Genomic DNA, 18,856 nt, shown 5'->3' on the forward strand with positions numbered 1-18,856 from the left:
TAGTAGTTCTTAAATAATTTACATTATCTTGTATGATGTTATCGCATAAAGTATGTTCTATGACGATTATAATTTTTACAAAGCTACATGTTTACTAGCAATTATTACTAAAATTTAATAGTATAACCTGTGGTATATATTTTTGACACACCAAGATATGTAGGCGCTTTAAATCTAGTATGCACTAACAATCTAGCTGGTGAAAATATGGAATGCTATGTTACTATCACAAATTAATAATATTTGACAACAAGCTTCAAAAATTTAAAATTATTTAACGTCCGGGATTATTTTTGATTGATGCCCTATAACGGACAAACGAAGCACTTTTGTATTTGTACCTAGTAGAGGTAAATTGTGTTCAATGTACTTATTTTAATTGTTCTATGTCTACGGAATATTGGGACACCCTCTATAATGGTAGGTAAAACTACTTTAAAAATTAATCACTGTATATCCAGGATTTCTTTAATAATTTTATTTGGTTTTATAATAATTTCTCAATTAATTATAAACAATTATTGTATTAAACTTTATTTAAAAATCATTAAAAATTTGGAAAAGTGATTTTTTCAATAGAAAAAAACACTAAAAAATTACTAAAATAACAGCATTTTTGTTATTTTTATGATTTTCTATATTAATATTTACAAAGCAACATTATTAGATCCAATAATACAGACAAATTTTCTTAAAAATAAGCTTTTTTCTCTATATTCTAAAAACATTTAGCAACCAGGACAAAATTTGCGCTAAAATATACGGCACATTAGTAAAAATCTTGAATTACATATGTGTATTCTAATATCATATCAATAAATCGCCTCATCAGCCGCGGCACACTGCAAAATAGGAAGAAATCTGTCAGTTGTGGAAAAATATCTGGGTATGAGACACGCCAAAAATATTTCAATGTTTTTCTCAATATTTTTGCGGAAATATTTGTGCCTCAGTGACTTTCGGTATATTATGATCTTCCTAGGAGTCTATTACGTCTATTACAAGGTAAGTTTTTCGAAATTTCTATTTATTTACGTTATTTTTTATTCTTTTTTGGTCGAGTTTTTTTTAACCTATATGGCGAACTGTCGCAGCGCCAGAGATTTTTTTCCATGGCAAGTGCGATCAAATATTATCGAGAAGTGTCTAGCCCGGGCAGCCCCCATGGTCGAAAACTTCGACCACTGACTTCGATGTGGTGACAGAGAGCATGCCGCTTATGTAACGTTGTTTTGAGCGTATTTGCTGAGATTTTATACGACATACGCAAAAAATATCGATTATGCGATTATTAAAATAAAAATACCTAAATATTTTACATAATGTTGACATTTATTTATGTTATGTTTTATATTGTAAGGAATTTAATTGTGTGTGGCTATAAAGGAAAAAAACTTTCTTTACGCTACGGTTTGATGTTTTTCGTATTAATATAATAGTCAATAAAGAAGTTGAAGAAGTTTATAAAGTTTGGGTAACAGTAAAAATAAAATTAATTCGGGGTTAAGTGGTTTATTGTATTTTATGAAGACTGAGTATGTTTTAATCGTGTTTTTTTTCTATTTTAGCTAGTCTATCAATGAGTGAATCCTGTCAAGAATTTGAGCAAGAATGATATTAAACAAGCTTTGGAGAATTTATTTGACTATATTTAGCGGCATAAACCAAGGTAAGTTGGTGTTTTATTGTTGATTTTTGATAATTATTTACAAAGTAGGATTTTGCTATTGTAGTATCTTATACATTTTTTGTGGATACAGTTATATTCTATTGCTGGTGCTTGTCAGATATAACACCCTCCGAATTTTGTACTTTTTTTTATATCACTCGAAAGCATACATCGAAATAAGTATTTCAAGCCAAAAAAAAGTGTGGATGATCCATAATTTAATGAAAAAATAAACATCTAATTATTGCTACAACAGGCTACTTTCTATGCGAAAACTCCTCCAAATTTTGTCGGCGTTGCCAGATTCATTCATTTCTTCTTGAAAGGTTCATTAAAAAAACACGTGCTGGTCGGAAGAAAACTCACGTTAACAACAGACTATGACAACAGATTATTTTAAAATCAAGAAAAGGCGATCGTCTGAGGAACTGCTCCTACCCATAGCTGATATTTTGCCTACGAGATCTGACTATTTATAACTACAAAGTTGCACGAAAGAGTTTTGATTGCGTTGGTTTCAACTTGTTTGGGGGTTAATCTGTTGTTTTTTTATATTTTAATACGAATCTGAGTGCTTTCAATATCTTGATTTTAAAATAACTTATAATCTGTTCTTATCGTGACAGCGCTACTGTATAAGGATTTGTTCGTCCGGCGACCGGCACGTAAAATCAAGTGAAAGCAATCAGATTCGTATTAAAATAAAAAACAAAACAAAAGATTAACACACTCACGGAAAGGTTGAAACCAACGCAATCAAAACTCTTTCGGTCTCAACTCTTTTTTTGTATCATGTAACGTACCGAATGATCGAAAAAAAACGGCGTCAGCCATGGCTATGAAATGAACATCGCTGTCATTTTATATGTAAAATTATATGGGGAATGTCATCGATCGTCATTTCCAAGCCAGCTGGACGCCGTTTTTTTTTTCGATCATACGGTATTATGTATCATACAAACAAGAAATAACTTTGGCAACAATGCTTAGGCAGCTTACATCCTTAACAACAAATGGTGACAGACGGCTCCGGCGGCAAGTTTGAATCGAAAGAGTAAATTGATTGAAATTGAGAGGCAAATATTACAAAAGATATCACCAACTCTATTTTTGACTTATGACTTATTAATGCTTCTCACTGATTAATTCTGACCTTTATATTAATAAAACATGCATATAATCGTCATATTTTACAATAATTACACGCTTATACAACTTCACCATAACCTAAAAATGCAATTTTAATTTATTTATTTTTCAATAAATTGTGGTTCATCCGCAATTTTTTTTGCTTAAAATTCTTATTTAAGTGTATGCTTTCGACTGATATATAAATAAATGCCAAATTCGGAGGGTGTTAATCTGACAAGACAAGCACCCTATTTTATTAAATACGGACTTGGATTATTATTTTTAAGCTTATACTCATAAGTATTAGTATGTTTCCGGGTTATCTTTACAGGGGAAACACTTTTTTATTATTAACATCTTCAGAGAAATTCATTGTTCATAAAAAAATTTTGCGATATATTAAAAATTCAACCAAATTTTCATGATTTTTTTAATTTTCTCTAAAACGGTATGGAAGTTTGAAAATTGTAAACGGAATCATATTAGAACAAGCAAAATTTTTATGAAGAATGCATTTTTCTGAAAATGTCAGTAATAAAAAAGTTTTTCCTCTTGTAAAGACAATCCGGGGACATACTGTAGAATGATATAGCAGAGACACTAATAACAATTAACACATATAACACATACAAATTAAACATTTTGACTAAGTAGTTATTAAACTAAAATCATAAATTTGAAATGTTTTTGTGTCAAAAGTTCAAGAGAAACTTTTATCGTCATTTTTTCTAAGAACAATTTATGATTAATTTAAAAAAATAAAAAGTTCCCAAATTTACTATTTCAGTGAAATAACTCTATCTACTCAAGTTGTTTATTTTTTGTCAATAATGACATGTATTGACTATTTCCAGTCTAAATATCTCGAGAACGGTTGCTCGTAGCCATTTTTACCAAGAAATATTTTTTAGGTAAAAAATCACGGAAATGTATATTTTTTCACCCAGTAGTTTAAGACAGGTACGGACAAAAAGTTATTACCAAAGAATATTATAGTTTTAAGAACTCTCGTGTGGAAGCTTTAGTGATTTGTCATACGGTGGCGCTTTTGAACATAATCGAAGCCTGAAAATGCTAATATTTTAAATTTTGAGGACTACGCGCGGCGATATTTCGTACGGTGTTGCCAAACATATTTTATTTCTCGATATTTAAAGAAAGTTCAACACGTATTGATTATATATTTCGTATATTCGATAGTACATGAGGCATCCTAAGGCTATGAAAAAAAAACGTAGCTATGAAAATAAAATTTTAGATTTTTAATTTTTTTGTACCTTCTAATAAAAATTACTTCTATTCCAATAAAAAATTAACTAGTATGATTATGTGTTATCTGTGTTAGTATTAGGAAACTGGAGTAAATACGGAGAATATTAATTCGTTCTCTAAGATGAGCACTACTAAGTAACTTTTTAAAATTCGACCCATAAGGGGGTGTTATTAGATAAAGGGACGTAATTATACATAAAAAATCTGTACCTACTAGGAGTATGAACTTTTGCACAGATGTGGCGCATTTGAACATTGATAAGCGATTTTTGGAAATGTATAGCCTAAGGGTAGTGAAACTGGGGGGTGAAATTTTGTACAAAAAGTGTTAGTTCTAGGAGTATGAAATTTTGTACAGAGTTTCCTTAAGTGACGAAAGTGAGTACCTAGAAGCTAATTTTTGACATTTCATCCTTAGAAATATGGATGAAATTTGTACAAAAGGTTAAAATCGGTTTTAGAAGTATGAATTTTGCAGACGTTCCTTATGTAACGTAATTTAGCATTAAGAAGCAATTTTGGAAATTCGCCCCTCTAAGGGTGTGAAATGAGGGGTTGAACGTTCTGGAACAATAAATTCTGTTCAAGGAATATGAGAATTTGCACAGAGGTTCCTTATGTAGCGTAATTGAATAATTAGAGTGATTTTTGGAATTCATTCCTTAAGGGGTAAAACTAGGGGTGAAAATTTGTATAATTTTTTATGTAAAAATCCGTTCTAGGACTAGGGAGTATGAAATTCTGTTCAGAGGTCCTTAAATGATGAAAGTGAGTACCTAGAAGCGAATTTTAGGCATACATCCCCCTAAAAATAAGTGATGAAAATTTGTACAAAAATTTGTTAAAATCGGTTTTAGAAGTATGAATTTTGCAGACGTTCCTTATGTAACGTAATTTAGCACTAAGAAGCAATTTTTGGAAATTCGCCCTCTCTAAGGGTGTGAAATGAGGGGTTGAACGTTCTGGAACAATAAATTCTGTTCAAGGAATATGAGAATTTGCACAGAGGTTCCTTATGTAGCGTAATTGATAATTAGAGTGATTTTTGGAATTCATTCCTTAAGGGGGTAAAACTAGGGGTGAAAATTTGTATAATTTTTTATGTAAAATCCGTTCTAGGACTAGGAGTATGAAATTCTGTTCAGAGGTCCCTTAAATGATGAAAGTGAGTACCTAGAAGCGAATTTTAGGCATGCATCCCCTAAAAAATAAGGAATGAAAATTTGTACAAAAATTTGTTAAAATCGGTTTTAGAAGTATGAATTTTGCAGACGTTCCTTATGTAACGTAATTTAGCACTAAGAAGCAATTTTTGGAAATTCGCCCTCTAAGGGTGTGAAATGAGGGGTTGACGTTCTGGAACAATCAATTCTGTTCAAGGAATATGAGAATTTGCACAGAGGTTTATTATGTAGCGTAATTGAATAATTAGAGCGATTTTTGGAATTCATTCCTTAAGGGGATAAAACTAAGGGTAAACATTTGTATAATTTTTATGTAAAATCCGTTATAGGACTAGGAATATGCAATTTTGTACAGAGGTCCCTTAAGTGATGAAAGTGAGTACCCAGAATAAAATTTTGGACATGCACCCCCTAAAAAATAAGCACTCCCTATAAAACAATTAAAATAAAAAAAATTTGTCTAAAAAATAAAAAAAAAGTTGGGGTGGACCACTCTTATCACTTAGGGGTATAAAAAATAGATAACCTGGGAATAGGTTGTGACCAAACCAAACCAGACCTACTGAATATACATATAAAATTTTATCAAAATCGGTCTAGCCGTTTCGGAGATGGTAACAAAAATTAAAAAAAAACAACCCCTATTAAAAATATAGGGGATGATGGTAGAACGGTGAAAATTTTGGGTTTGTATTTTTAATGCAAAATAAAAATAAAAAATATATATTTTTTCAAAATATAAAAAAATGAGAATGGCTACCCTTATCACTTAAGGGTATAAAAATAGATAACAAACTATTTTCAGACCTACTCAATATACATAATAAAATTTCATCAAAATGGGCAAAACCGTTTCGGAAATGGTAACAAGAAACTTTAAAAAAAACAACCCCTATTAAAAAATAGGGGATGATGGTAGAACGGTGAAAATTTAGAGTTGTTTGTATTTTTTAAGGCCAAATAAAAAAAATATTTTTTTTCAAAAATAAAAAAAATGAGGGTAGGCTACCCTCTCGGCTACCCTTATCACTTAAGGGTATAAGAATAGATAACAACCTATTCTTAGACGTACTGAATATACATACATACAAAATTTTATCAAAATCGGTCAATCGGAGATGGTAACAAAAAACTTAAAAAAAAACAACCCCTATTAAAAAATAGGGGATGATGGTAGAACGGTGAAAATTTAGGGTTGTTTGTATTTTTTAATGCCAAATAAAAAAATTAAAATAATTTTTTTTTCAAAAAATAAAAAAATGGGGGTGGGCTACCCTTACCACTTAAGGGTATAAAAAATAGATAACAAACCATTTTCAGACCTACACAACATACATAATAAAATGTCATCAAAATCGGCCAAGCCGTTTCGAGATGGTATCAAAAAAACCACCCCTATTAGAAAATAGGGGATGATGGTAGAACGGTGAAAATTTAGAGTTTGTATTTAATTGTTTGTATAAATTTAGAGTTTGTATTTTTTAAGGCCAAATAAAAAAATAATTTTTTTTCCAAAAATAAAAAAATGAGGGTGGGCTACCCTTATCAATTAAGGGTATAAAAAATATATAACAACCTATTTTCAGACCTACTCAATATACTTATAAAATTTCATCAAAATCGGCCAAGCCGTTTCGGAGATGGTATCAAAAAAACAACCCCTATTAGAAAATAGGGGATGATGGTAAAACGGTGAAAATTTAGAGTTGTTTGTATTTTTTAAGGCCAAATAAAAAAATATTTTTTTTCCAAAAATAAAAAAATGAGGGTGGGCTACCCTCTCGGCTACCCTTATCACTTAAGGGTATAAGAATAGATAACAACTTATTCTTAGACGTACTGAATATACATATAAAATTTTATCAAAATCGGTTAAGCCGTTTCGGAGATGGTAACAAAAAATCTTAAAAAACAATTCCTGTTAAAAAATAGGGGATGATGGTAGAACGGTGAAAATTTAGGGTTGTTTGTATTTTTTAATGACAAATAAAAAAAATTAAAATATTTTTTTTCAAAAAGTAAAAAAAAATGGGGGTGGGCTACCCTTATCACTTAAGGGTATAAAAACAGATAACAACGTATTCTCAGACCTACTGAAATACATATAAAAATTTCATCAAAATCGATCAAGCCGTTTCGGAGATGGTAACAAAAATTAAAAAAAACATCCCCTATTAAAAATAGGGGATGATGGTAGAACGATGAAAACTTAGGGTTGTTTGTATTTTTTTAATGCCAAATAAAAAAATAAAAATATTTTTTTTAAATAAAAAATGGGGTGGGGGTGAATTACCCTTATCACTTAAGGGTATAAAATATATAACAACCTGTTTTCAGACCTACTCAATATACTTATAAAAATTTCATCAAAATCGGCTAAGCCGTTTCGAGAGATGGCAACAAAAAATATAAAAACAACCCCTATTAAAAAATAGGGGATGATAGCAGAACGGTGAAAATTTAGGGTTGTTTGTATTTCTTAATGCCAAATAAAAAATAAAAACATTTTTCTTTTCAAAAACTAAAAAATGAGGGGGTGGGTTACCCTCTCGGCTACCCTTATCAGTTAAGGGTATAAAATAGATAACAACTTATTCTTAGACATTACTGAATATACATATAAAATTTTATCAAAATCGGTTAAGCCGTTTCGAGATGGTAACAAAAATTAAAAAACAACCCCTATTAAAAAATAGGGGATGAAAGTAGAACGGTGAAAATTTAGTGTTGTTTGTATTTTTAATGCCAAATAAAAAAAATTAAAAATATTGTTTTTTCAAAAATAAAAAAAATGGGGGTGAGACTACCCTTATCATTTAAGGGTATAAAAATATATAACTACCTATTCTCAGACCTACTGAATATACATATAAAATTTCATCAAAATCGGTTAAGCCGTTTCGGAGGAGTACGGTAACCAAAACTGTAACACGGGAGTTATATAAGATAATATTATATGTAAACTGGCGGAGTGCGGAGAACGGAAAGACTGATTATAGCAATAGATAAAATTTAAAACTATAATTTAAAACTATTCAAGAAAGTACACACAAAACAAGGCAACGCCGCGCGTCTATTCGTTCAATTCCGAGCAAAATAGCGAGGCTCCACGAAGTTGGGGCCTCGCTCGCCAAAGCGAGGCCCCATCGACAGGTCAGATTTTGATGCCAGACGAGACTTCTAGGGTATTAAGATATTCTTTGTTATTACTCTTAAAACCAGTTAAAACACATGTAGGTGGCGCCCCCTACAAATAGGAGTCATATTGACATCAAAATCAAATTTCTCATGTCAAAAAACTCCCAGACACCAATTTTCATCTAAATATTTACGTTACTTCAGAAATTATTTGCAAAAAATCGAAATAAAAATGAAACTTCTACACCCTGTATCTCCGAAACTAAGCATTTTATGACATACATTTATACGAACTTTTTATTTATTTTTATCTGCAGAATATGCTGCCAAAGTTTCCGGAATACAGTTCGGACCACCCTGTATATAGAATATATAAGGGTGTCCCAGAAATAAGTGCAAATATTTTAACTGGTAGTATAGTTCAACCCCAGAAACACGCCTATGAGGTTTTTTTTGCGAAAAAAAAATGTTGAAGATTTAAAATTTTTCTTGACATTTTCCCGGAAATTTGAAAAAACTTTTTAGTGCCACTTGTTTATTCACCTGAGATTTCCCTACGGTGTATCTAAACCTTGCAGTGTTGCAACCTCCTATGTTATCGACATTCTACACAGTTCGGCGGAACATAGTTCTACATTTATAAATTCATAGACAAATTTCTACTCAAAAAATTAGTTAGGAATGTTAAATTTAATCTTTTATCAGTGCTCATTATCAATAATGATAGAAAAAAAACACATTAATTATTTTTAGTACTTACCCTTTCAATGAAAACTTAACAAAAACCACCGAATATTAACTAAAACATTACATTTATGACGTTTACGAAAATCTTTGTTATGCTGCAAAATAACTTTATTTTGGAATAAATTTAATAAAATGATTCATATTATTCACAATCAGGTCACAAAAAGAAATTCCTAAAATGTTTATCGTAATTTAAAATTCAATTCAAGAAATTTAGAAAACAGCCCAACGAATAATCGATTCATTTTTGTTTTGTTTGTTTTTTTTTCATGTTTCCCTGTTTTATTTGAACCACTGTTTTACAAAACACCTTGAAAAGCGTACATTACTTTGAATACCTTTCTGAATGAATAAATGTTGAGAATTATTGTCTCTTATCGCCACATTACGAACTACTTTCAATCTAAGAAAATACATGTTTCACTCAACAATTATTGACAACGTATTTTATTTTTTCGCTATTTTTTCGATGTATTTCGACAATTCCATCGACAGCCTAACCGGTCGTTCTTCTCTGGCCTAACCGTCAGCCAAGAACCGCCGCGTGTGAATTTGAGTCGCCGGTCGCCGCGCCGTCGTGGCGGGCTTGCGTCAGACGATGATGTTAAGCAACGTTGCCTAGTTACAACAATTTCAAATTCAAGACATTCGAAGCAATCAAATTCGTATTAAATTTTAAAAATAAAACAGAGAAACATGAAAGGAAATAAACAAAACAAAAATGAATTGATTATTCGTCGGGCTGTTTTTGATGTATTGAATTCTGAATTACGATAAACATTTTAGAAATTTCTTTTTTGTGACCCTATCAGTAACCAATTCATTTGTGTTTTGTTTGTTTCCTTTCATGTTTTTCTGTTTTATTTTTAAAATTTAATAAGAATTTGATTGCATCGAGTGTATTGAATTTGAAATTGTTGAAACTACGGCAACCTCGCATGACGCAAGCTCGACACGGCGGCGCGACAAAGGAGCAGTTACCAGTGATGCGCCGCTCTCTTGGCCGGTGGCCGACGCTACGATTGGGCTGTCGATGGAATTGCTGAAATACATAGAAAAAATAGCGAAAATACGTATTTAAAATTGTTGAGTGAAACATGTATTTTCTTAGATTGAAAGTAGTTCGGAAAGTGGCGGTAAGATACAATAATTCTCAACATTTATTCATTCAGAAAGGTATTCAAAGTAATGTGTGCTTTTCAAGGTGTTTTGTAAATCAGTGATTCAAATTGTGATGAGGCCTATATGAAAATAATGTGTTAAAAATGGGGACACTGTTATTTTAGTAGTTATTATAATAACTACAGCATGTACAAGTAAAGCAGCACAGTGAAGTGTATTTTAGTTAAGTGTATATCGAAAAAGAGAATTGTCACAGTTACAATCTGTCATAAGTATCTTTTTTAATGTTGGGTAAGTTTTTTAATTTAACTTTTTTAACACATTTTTTAACACATTATTAAACATTTAACTTTTAATTTATTTTATGTAATAATATCACAATCTTAAAAATGTAATGAATCTCTGCAAACTCGTCAGGTGTTGTGATTTTATGACTTACTTTTAACATACACTTTCTTGTCCCTATGGCAACACAGTGCGTCGAATTAACTGAAATTCGGGCTTGATCCGGGCAATTGGATGTAGTTGGCGATATCTGCCGGCGGTTCTCAAAACGTTGCGATTATTTTTTTAAATTTTCAAAGTTAAATAACTCGGTTATTTTCAATTTATTTTAAAAATGGTAAAGAGAAAATATGTTTATTTTGACCAGATCTACCACCCCTTAAAATATATCTGCACTCATTTCTGGGACACCCTATAGCGTATATTCTAAACTATCATTAATGTCACACATTATATTTTATATAAGACACCTCGTATATTTTATATAAACACAATAATTAAAAATAAACAGTATTAAATTCTATTACTTAATCGACGAGAATTTCTCATAAATATAAAACGAGCAAATCGAGAAATACAAAGGGGAAAAGAAATTGAGACTGGTCGTAGAAACCGCAGAACATTTTACCTATAAATTATATAGTCAGTAGCCGGGCAAGCTTTAACGAGCGACACAACGTATTGTGTGATAAATTTAAAATTTCACATTTAATTAAGATTTATGGCGACCATTATAGTTGTCGGCAATGATTGCATTGCGACTGTTTTTTTGTGAAAAAAAGACCAGATGCAGTCAAGTCGGTAGCAGTGTGCCATGTCAAATAATAATTTATTCGGACGAAAATAGATAGATATGTAATTAAAAGGGAAATTTATTGGAAAATATTTTCACACGTTTTACTGATATATTTATCATTATACAAGGTGTTCCATATTTCCCGATCTTAGTAAAATACCTACCATACGATCGAAAAAAAACGTCGTCAAAACGGCTTTTTAATAACGCGCTTACTACCTGTTGGCCTTAAGAAGGATGTAATTATTTTTATATTGAGTAAAAATGTTGCAATTTAAAATTCAAGAAAAAATATTTTTTAGAAATTGTTCAGACTAGTGCAGAACTAGGTTCTTCTGATATAGACAATATCAAAGGTTATTAAAACTACATTCGAAAATCTATAATCGTTGTCAAAAAATATGTTGTTTTTTATTTTTTTTTGAAACGTTGATATGTTTCGATGATCGAAAAAAAACGGCGCGGCGTCTAGTTGGCTGGGGAAATGACGATCAGTGACATTTCCCATATAAATTTACATAAAAATGACAGCGATCTTCATTTTCATAGCCATCGTTGACGCCGTTTTTTTCTCGATCATACGGTACTTTTTACACTTTGACATTAGATAATACTAATTTCATTTTCGACTAAAGACTATTTCCGAATCATAGTGTATTGTTTTAATAAGAGTAGAAATTATACTTTTTTTGACGATGCTGAACATTTGAAGGACCATCGTAAAGCTATTTTTTTTGCGGAATATATTGGTGATGTGGAAAAATGACACACGCCGTAGAGGGTTATAAAGATTTAGCCATTTAGGATAGGACTTTAATTGGAAATAAGTCCTAGTCATTTGGAAATCCGATTTAAATACTGTTTTGAATTAAAATCAAAAAAATCTGATTTAAATAAAAAAAATCGATTTAAGTCAAAAAATATGATTTTTTAAAAAATCATGATTTTTCCAACCCTGTTTAATTTACGTTAATGACAGGTATTGATAATTTCGATTCCAAATATCTCGAGAACCATTACTCGTAGCGATTTTTACCAAGAGATCTTTTTACGTAAAAACGTCGTAAATGTATATTTTTTCACCTAGTAGTTTTATATAAGTACCGACGAAAAGTTATTACTCTTCAAGCACCAGTTAAAAAATATGTAGGTGGCGCCCTTCACAAGTAGGGAGTCATATTGACATCAAAATCAAATTTCTCATGTCAAAAAACTCCCAGACACCATTTTTCATCCAAATATTGACGTTACTTTAGAAATTATTTGGAAAAAATGAAACTTCTACACCCTGTATCTCCGAAACTAAGCATTTTAGGACATACATTTATACGAACTTTTTAACTTATTTTTATTTCCAGAATATGCTGCTGAAGTTTCCGGAATACAGTTCGGACCACCCTGTATCTATTTTTTAATTTTTCTATAATTAGTGTTAATTTTGACAAGTTTTTTAATAAATGTGTCTAGTTTTTTTCGATTATACGGTATTTACTTCTAATGCCGGGTCCAGACCAAGCAGACAAAAGAACGACAAGACAGAAACATTCATGTTTTACGACAAAATTGCGACAAATCCAATACATTTCTGCGACATTTTTGTCTCATTTTTGTTTTGTTTCAAAATTCGGACACTTTTCAATGTCCCGTCTAGAGTCGGTAAAGATCAAAGTGTCTATGTTTTGTTCGTATATTTGACGACAAGTTGCCGGTGCAGTGTGGTATGGCGTGTGCTGCCAGTAGTAGGAGACCAATGAAATCACATATGGTTAATAAACCTCATTCGCAACAACTAAACTTTTGACTCCTTGCGGTGTGGACAATTTGCCTCAAGTTTGTCTTGTCTGAATTCCTCATTTTTTGTCTCAAGTTTGTCTTGTTTTTGTCTCAAAATCGTGTTTACTTTTTGCCGCCTTGGTCTGGACCCGGCATAATATGTTCTATTTTCTATTTTTAACTTACCAGTTCAAAAGCATCTGTGCTGTGCCCTGAAAAAAAAAGAAATTGTAAGAATATATCAACTAAAAATATAGAATTTATGTAAATCGAAGAGATAATATTTTAATTTTTTTAATATTTTTTTAGGTAGCCACAGAATATAATCCCTCAAGTGGAAAGAAGGACTGATAATAGATGAACTACAAAAATTACAGTATGACACCCACGAGAAATTAAGAGCTCTAGAAGAAAACCAAACATAAAATGTGACCATGGTATTAGGAAATTATCAGGTATAACTGGGTACAATTACAAAGGGTACTAAAATGGGTACAATTACAAAGACATTATCTAAATATGCGATGGAGCCGATGGAGGCTACACCACAATTGAAAATGTTGAATAAGCTGGAAATTATTTTTAAAACATACTAAAAATTAGATTAAAAAAATCAATTTATTCAGATAGAATATCTATTTTTTAATATCGTTATTGGATTCACTATCTAATTCTTCATAATTGCTACTCATTGTATTTATTTTTATGAATACTATACTTATACTATTTTAATATTATTTTCCTTGACATTTGGGGTTATTTACCTTATTACAATGACGTCTATCATCAAAATCATTGCCACAATGGTAACTTTCGAGCAAGGTTAATTAATCCACGACTCACTTCATAGAAAAAAAATGACTCCTCCTGTTAATAATAGAATAAATTTTAGAGACCCAGACATCCTGGTATGTTTTACATGCAGTTATTTCATCGAATTTCATTAATAACTGAACTGACGATTGCAAAAAATATCTCTTTTCATTCTTGTTAATCGTCTTTCAAAGTTCGACGATATTAGAACGTTATTTGTATTCATTTTTGCTTTGTTTACGGTCAGCAGCCGTCCAGAACCGTCGACCTGCGGAACATTTTCTGCTTTCACTTTTTTGCTAATTTAAACAGGATTTCAAAGTGAAGTAGCTTCTTGTAGGTAGTTTGAACGGTCTGAAGGCCTAATTAGATATTTGTGCGTGTCTTTAATGTTGTTAAAATTTGATAGAAACTACTTTTTTAGATATGTATATAAACAATTCACTAATAAGTACTTAATTTTATGTGTTAGTCACAAAACTACTACTAACTTTAAAAAGACAGTACTGAAATAAAGTTGCAACATCTGCTTAAGCGGTCGGTAATTGGCTAGTTTACCTTATTCAATTTAAAATACTTTGCCAAAAAACTGATTTTACCACAATATTTATCTAAAGTTCCTTGCGTGTAAGTTGTCTATTATGTTCTTAAAGAATTTTTGTCGACGTGACCTCGCAATTTATCATACTTCATCTTTGGCATCTCATACATGCACGATAGAAACTAAGAGAAGAAAAAAATTGGTCACGGCCGCGGACCGACTGAAAATAAAAAGTCATACAGATTTATTAGAACATCAATAATAACAGATTAGGATAATACAGGGGGCAATAAATCTTTCATTATAATGTTATTTTGAATTGTAAATTCGAACCGACTAAAAATTGTGTTAGGTGGTGTGACCAGTCATAATAAATTTCGCTCTAGGATTTTCACTTGTCAACGGCTCATTTCTGAGGAATTTGCGTAGAAATATTTTAAAAGAATGTCATACCTACCTACCTTCTAACTTGTTGGTTTAGTTTAAAGTAGCTATTATTTTGTTTGGTTTATGTTAATATAAATATTTTAAATGTCTTTATCTTTGTTATACGTATAAAGCTTGATTTTCATGCATCCGTTATCCGACGATACGATGATACGACATTAATTTTATTGGTTGAATTTAATGACTTCGATTGGTTAGAAAATTATGCAGTTTTTAAATTTATAGCATTTTCATACCTCCAAAGAGATGGGGTCTGCAACCGTACATTATACACTGGATGTACACTGCTATAGTTAGACCAATCATCACTTATGGAGCCCTAGCATGGTGGGAAGCGGTACTTAAAGAGACTAATAGAAAAAGTCTCACAAAAGTACAGCGATTAGCAGCTCTAGGTATAACTGGAGCAAGGAACAACACAGCGCAAGCTGCGCTAGAAGCAATTCTGGACTTACAATCAATCGACTGGCTCGTGAAGGATCTGGCCGCTAAGGGTGCCCTAAGATTAAGGGAATCCAATCTGTGGAACCAGACCAACTACGGTCACTCGAGGATATTGCCAGTGATAGGGAAAATCATGGTGAACACAAGTCCACATCTCTGCAAGACCAGAACGAAGATATCGTAATATACTCTGACAGCTTGGGCGCTTTAAGAAGCGTCACTATGCAATCAGTGAGATCTAAAACTGTGATGGAATGCTGAAAAGCACTGTCCTGGATGGATCAGGGTGGGGCTACTCTGTGCTGGGTGCCAGGCCACAGCAATGTGGTGGGCAATCAGGAAGCAGACAGACTCGCCAAAGACGGGGCCAGGCCGTGGCAGATGACCCAGCACTTGTGACGATCAACACACTGAAGGAAGCTATAGGAACTGCCATCAAGGCCAAGCAATAAGAGACGTGGCAACACCGTGAGGACTGCGCTACAGCTCGAAGACTATGACCGCCAGTGGTAGATAGCAAAAAGACAAAACAACTACTAGAGCACAAAAAGGACCTAATACGCATAATTGTAGGTATCGTCACTGGAAACTGCCCCACGGGGGTAAACCTCGTGAGATGGTTATTTCCAACGATGCCACTGTCTGGAACTGGAATACCGACGCCTTAAAATTTTAGGGCAAGGTTTTTTGGAGGGACTAGAGGAAGTAGCAGAAGCCACCATCAGCGGCATCGGGAACTTTGCAAAGAGCTGGAAGTGCTTTAACGCAAAGAAAGAATGAGAGGAAGGTTTGGTACAATAATACAGGGGTATCGCAATGGGCCCAAGGCCTCCGAGTGAGGGATCAAACTTATAGTTTAAGAGCTAGCAACGTTTTTGAGAGAGAATTTTAAGAAAGCTGGTTCTTTAATATATCTTTTGCTATGCTCTCCGGAACAGAGTGCGGGCCGTCTGGCGGCAGTTGCGTTTACTACTGTGCATCACAAGTGTTTTATGTTTTATGGGTTTTAGAGGATTTCTCGTTTATAAGTAGAGATACAATGATGCGGTTTTTACATTACTTTGCTACTTTTTTATGAAACTAAATATGCTACACATAGATTGATGCGCAGTAGTGAAGCGGTAAGTAGTCAAGCAGCAGCCAGACGGCCCGCACTTTTTTCAGGAGAGCATAGCAAAAGATATATTAAAGAACCAACTTTCTTAGAATTCTCGTTTTCCAGACTTTGCGAGCTGTCGTACTATTATATTTTTATTAAGGTCAGATTAAATTTGTCAAAAAAACTCTCAAAAACGTCTGTTATCGTACGAAAAGTTAAATTTATTTTAACTTTCTTCGTTGACGGGCTGAAGTAAAAAAAAATACGGATGAAAAGTGGTGCGAAAACGCTATGACCAATCAGAGCGCCGTTGGACCATCGCGCATCGTATCAAGGGATAACGGACGAATGAAAATCTAGCTTAAGAATATATGATAAAACAGCATGCATAAATACATTGCTTTGTGACATTTGTGACACACCTAACAACTTTAAAATACTCTTTTTTGCTATGTAAATTTATCCTCACATTTTTGACAGCTTTTCACAAATTCCCAAAACATTCACAGACGGATTTATTCAAATTTGGACGGTCTGCATGTTCAGCTAGCATATTAATAAAAATTTTGATTTGAATACACGGTTATAAACTGCACCTAACCATACTATAAATTTAATTGTTCACGATAAACACGAATGCAATAAAATGTAAATGATACATTGTTTAATATTCAGGGATAACGCGAGACGTTGTTTGGAGGCCTTTGGATTAAAAGACAGATCAAATTTGAATTTCTAATTTTATGATTTCGGACGCCGATTATAAAAAAAAACGATAATTCGATGTTAATTAGTAGTGTGATTAATTTTTGAGGCATTTTAAAGAAACCATGGTATAAAAATCTTTATCTTTTTATGGTTTAAAGTATCACGGAGTCTTAATAAAAAGAAAAGGTGCTATTTTTTTCTTGTATCAATTAATTCTCGGCTCGTATTTTGATGAAATACTTTCTATTATATCAAAACAAGTAAATATAATCAGATATTCTCAATTTGATTGCAATGACAACAATTGAAATTCTCTTGATCTTGTTCGCATCTTCCTAGTCGGTGAGGTAGCTTGTAAAAACTTCTCTTTTAAATGAAAATGAGTTCATTTATAATATTTTCTTATATTTCTACAATTAGGTACCTAATTCTTGATCCAATCATGATGAACCTCAACCCGTAAATCTAATTAAATCTAAGAGAAATTTTGCTATGATTGAAAGAGCATCTCTCTGCACGATTTCATGAGAAATAAATTGTGATGAGATTTCTATATTAATGAAGCTGGAGAAATGAATCTGCTATTTTTTCAGTGATTGTCCCAATTTTTTGAAAATTTCATTACACAGTAATTAGATCAAAACTGTTTTTTATCTTTAATATTTTTTCTTGCGAAAAAACACATTTTTTTCAAATATTTGGCAGTGAAGTATGATCTGGTATTTTGCTAGAAATTTTCTAGGAAGGTAAAAAACTTGGAGACTTAGACAAACCCTGAAAGTGGTAGACAATGAAGGGATTATAAAATTAACTATTATTCATTAATTTTGAATTTCTCATTTTTACTATTGATTGTCCACCATTTGTTGGTTTTATAGATGATGTAGAATACGCAGAATATATGGAAAGGGGGGTCTATTCTGTTCCCCTTTCTTGAGTGATATCTCATCACAGTCTCAGGGCCTTGACAAAAGCCAGTATCTGAGACGGTTCAGTTAGTGTAGTTTGCCCCATTTCTAGGTAGATCGTTTGCTTATTCATTAAATTCTATCCTTTGATGACCTGCCACCAGACCAGGAGTAGAGGCACTTTATTTTTTTGGCGTAATTAATTTATAAATGATTATACAGTACCAAATCAACATGTTGATTGGGTGGTAACTTTTTAAGGTTTATTGACATTGAGCTGCTTTTTTTCAGGATTTGTTGATTAAAATATTTGAAGAACTATGATAACTGGGTCCAACACAATGAATTTTCCAATTTCCCAGTCCAGCGAATCAAATTGTTGAAAAAAAAAGAATAACATTCGTTCTATAAGCAACACAGAAAGTAACAAAAGTAAGTATTTTTATAATTCCATTTATATGTTAGCATATCACATATGGTATACAGGGTGAGTCTTAAATAAGGCCAAATATTTTTAAGGGTAGTATATTTCGGCCCCAGAAACATGTCTATGAGATTTTTTCAAAAAAAATAATGAAAAATTTTGAATTATTTTAGTTTTTAGTTAAAAAATATAATATCTTCATAATATGGCAACATAGCTCGTAGCTAAATTTACAAGAAAGAAAACCCAGAAAAGATCCAGTGGTTCTCAAAATTTTAGCAAAAAAAATGTTTTATGGAAATTTTCAATGTAAAATATCCTCGAAAATATCTCGGTAATTGTATATCACAACCTT

The 18,856-nt window shown here is 32.0% G+C and overlaps 1 protein-coding gene and 1 long non-coding RNA gene across 2 annotated transcripts in view; one reads left to right on the top strand and one right to left on the bottom strand.

The window, feature by feature from the left end:
• LOC115883564 (transcriptional regulator CRZ1-like) overlaps window positions 1-13,340 on the bottom strand; it is a 65,771-nt gene extending 52,431 nt beyond the window's left edge. The window contains exon 1 of the mRNA XM_030901927.1: window positions 13,304-13,340. The gene's annotated coding sequence lies outside the window, so the exon portion shown is untranslated. The remainder of the gene's footprint in view (window positions 1-13,303) is intronic.
• Window positions 882-13,565, top strand: LOC115883565. Its single transcript, XR_004050402.1, has 3 exons — window positions 882-1,005; window positions 1,569-1,669; window positions 13,427-13,565. It is a non-coding gene; the product is annotated as an uncharacterized LOC115883565 (long non-coding RNA).
• The last annotated feature ends 5,291 nt before the right edge of the window (window positions 13,566-18,856 follow it).

The sequence above is a fragment of the Sitophilus oryzae genome, unplaced genomic scaffold (genome assembly GCF_002938485.1).
Source record: "Sitophilus oryzae breed Bouriz unplaced genomic scaffold, Soryzae_2.0 scaffold_1947_pilon_pilon, whole genome shotgun sequence".
In the NCBI taxonomy this organism is placed as follows: domain Eukaryota; kingdom Metazoa; phylum Arthropoda; class Insecta; order Coleoptera; family Curculionidae; genus Sitophilus; species Sitophilus oryzae.